The sequence below is a fragment of the Saimiri boliviensis genome, chromosome 5 (genome assembly GCF_048565385.1).
Source record: "Saimiri boliviensis isolate mSaiBol1 chromosome 5, mSaiBol1.pri, whole genome shotgun sequence".
NCBI classification, from domain to species: Eukaryota; Metazoa; Chordata; class Mammalia; order Primates; family Cebidae; genus Saimiri; species Saimiri boliviensis.
This window is the reverse complement of record NC_133453.1, coordinates 60,568,171-60,571,530: the sequence shown is the minus strand read 5'-3', so window position 1 is coordinate 60,571,530 and position 3,360 is coordinate 60,568,171. Positions and strand designations below refer to the sequence as shown.

The following is a 3,360-nucleotide window of genomic DNA, read 5'->3' as shown; positions in this document are numbered from 1 at the left end:
GGGCAAGCAGCCATTGGTGATTCCATCTGTATTAACATAATAGTTTAGGAATAAATAGCGGGAAGCCTCACAAGCCAAAGAAAAGGTATTTCATCTGTCCAGAGCCTCTCCCAACTAAAGCGGGGGACAAGCTTTTTAAAAGTGCTCTGCTCTATCTGCAGCGGGATCTCAGTCAGATCTTATTGACAAGGTTCAAAATGAAGCAAGATAAATCCCTAGTAATGAAGTTCATCCTCCAGGAGTGATGAACAATTTCGTGACCAAAAATTAGTTTTCCAAAGACCCTTTGTGATGGAGTCCAGTGATGTGACCTGAGCCTCAGTTAAGAAGGATCCAATTTCCTTTTCTTCATTCATGTCCTGGCCCTTCCTATGAGATTCCCAGCTTCTTGTTATGTATTGGTCAGTGCTCTAAGTTTGGGGGTCTCAGGGTCCAGATTTTGCTTGTGGTTTTGGGTAGCAAAGGCTGTGTTGAGTCCTGTTCTGGGTCACCACCTGGTTGTTCAAGGCTGGTGTGTTAGAGGTCTGGGGTGGTTCTGCTCTAGACAAGGCTTGACCACTCCATCCCCTGCATCTAGAGTCACATTCCACATTTCAGGGTTGTCTCCAAGAGTCTCCCTACTCTTCTCAACTGACAGGGCAAAGGTGTTTCTCCATCTGCTCCTGGAACTGCTGCTACAGCTGCTTTTGCTGGAGTTTCTGCTGGCACACGGCCTCTCTCTTCACGGCGGATGAGCTCGCAAGTCGGGAGCTGCACTCCTTGTTCCCCTGAATCACAATGTAGCTTTGTCTGCAAGGAGAGGTCACCTCTTATAGTTGTGGATGTCCCAGGGTCGTGTTTGGTTAGCAGCTGTTGTATCCACAGATGGTTCAAAATCTTGTCTCTTTGCTTTACTTAAATCCACTTCAAGAGGTAACTGGCATGGAAGCTTATTCAGTGACCTCAGGTAGTCTGTCCAGAATACATTTTCCAAGTGCATTCTCAAAACTCCTGAGGGCTTGCTTCAATCCATCTGTCACTGCCTCCTTCCTTGCCTTCTACAAAGATGAGGTCTTGGACTTGAGGCCATAACATCACAACCCACAACTTCATGATTTGAGCTGTCCTTCAACTGGACCCTCACAAATGCACCGACTCCCACGTAGAACTTGCCATTGTTGAGGTCAACAAAATCCACATTCTGCTGCTTGATGGAGTGTGCCCCGCCATTGTAACCAAACATCTCATTGGCCAGATTAATTGTCCAATGACCCTCAGTGTAACACATCTTCTGGCCTCCTCTGGTCATGCACTAGCTACTTAGGTATTCTGGGCCTGGCCTCTGCCTCAGGGCCTTCTGGATGAACTGGTACTCTTCTGGTGTGTACTGGAACTATCTAAAGCATATCAAGCTGCCATGAGCAGCAGGGTGGCTGTCACACCTTTCAAAAATTGCTTCCTCAGTGCCAGACATCTTGATTCTGGTTGACCTCTCTAGCACTGCACAGTGCATGCAGGGAGCTCAATCTACCCTATTTTGTCTATCCACTCAACTTAAGGGTCATTTGAGTTGTTTCCACCTTTTGGCTACTGTGCATCGCACTTCTTTGAACACCTGTCTATACATTTTTGTTTGAACATCTGCTTTCAAGTACTTTGTGTATAAACCTGAGTTTAATTGCTGGGTCCTATGGTAATTCAATGTTTAATTAATTGAGGAACTGTCGAATTGTAGCTCAGAATGGCTGCATCATTCAAATTCTCATCAGCAAATATAAGGGTTCCAATTTCACCATATCCTTACTAACACTTTTTTTTTGTTTTAAAATTATTATAGCTATCCTAATGGATGTGAAATGGTGTCTTATTATGGTTTTGATTTGCATTTTCCTAATAATAATGAGTATGCTTTTATGTGCTCACTGGACATTTACATATCCTCCTTGAAAAGATATCTATTTTTATCTTTTGTCCATTGTTTCTTTTTTGTTGAGTTATAAGAGATTTCAAAATATATATTATTGGTACTACATCCTTATTAGACATAGAATTTGCAAACTTTTTTTCAATTCTGGAGATTGTGTTTTCACTTTCTTGGTAGTGTACTTTGATATACAGAAGTTTTAATTTTTAGGAATTCAAACTTATCTTTTTTCTCTTTCATTGTTTGTACTTTTGGTGTCATATATAAGAAATCATTGTTAAATAAAAGGCCATAAAAATTTATGCATATGTTTACTTCTAGGAGTTTCAGCTCTTATGTTTAAGTCCTTGATCCATTTGGATTACTATTTTTTTTAAGATTTGAAGTAAGGGTCTAACTTCATACTTCTGCATGTAGCTATTGAATGGCACTGGCACCAACTGTTGAAGAGACTATTATTTTCTACATGAATACTCTTGGCATCATTGTCAAAAATCAGTTGACCACAGACACATAGGTCTATTTGTGAACACACAATTCTATGTCATTGATTAGTATGCTTATTCTAGTACCAGTAACACTCTATTTTGATTACTGTTGCTTTGTGGTAAGCTATGAAATTAGAAAGGATAAATCCTCCTACTTTGTTATTCTATTTTAAGATTGATTTGGCCCTTCTGGGTTCCTTGAAGTTCAATGTGAATTTTAGATTCAGCTTGTCAATGTCTACAAAGAAGCAGCCCAAAGTCTGACAAGGATGATGTTGAATCTGTAGACTAATACGGGGAGTACAGCCATCTTACGTTTTTATCTTCTTTAATTTCCTTCAATAATATTTTGTAGTTTTGAAAATATGTTTTGCACTTCTTTTGTTAAATTCATTACTAAGTATGAATTACTTAGTGGCCTCTTACAACTTGGAGACATATCCTTCTGTTGCAGGAAATTTTATCATTATTTCTTTGAACATTTCTTTTCTTCCATTTCCTATGGTCTTTTTTTTTCTGGAACTCATCTTGGTTGAATGTAGGAATTCCTCTGGGCTTTATTGCTTTATTCGTCTCTTAAAAAAAAAAAAAAAAAAAACAGTTTCTTTGTTTTACTGTGTGAGAGTTTTCCATGACTGTATATTCCAACTCTTTTATTAAACTTCTCATTTTGATAATAACATTTTTAATTTCTAATAACCCTTATCTTTCTTATTTTATATACTTTATCTTATTTTATGCATGCATTATTTTCTTATCTCTTCGATGATTCTAATTATAGGTTTTTTTTAAAAAGTTCTTTTTTTGTTTTTTGCACACTTTTTTTGTACAGTTATATATATACACACAAGACATATATGCAGTTGTCTATGATCAACTGATTTTTGACAATGATGACAAGAGAATGCGTGGGTGTGCATGTGTGTGCATACACATACATATATACGTATACACATATATAAATACACA

At 38.0% G+C, this 3,360-nt stretch overlaps 1 pseudogene; it reads right to left on the bottom strand.

The window, feature by feature from the left end:
• Nucleotides 1-322: 322 nt before the first annotated feature.
• LOC101030373 (DNA repair protein RAD52 homolog pseudogene) lies at nucleotides 323-1,856 on the bottom strand (annotated as a pseudogene).
• Nucleotides 1,857-3,360: the final 1,504 nt, after the last annotated feature.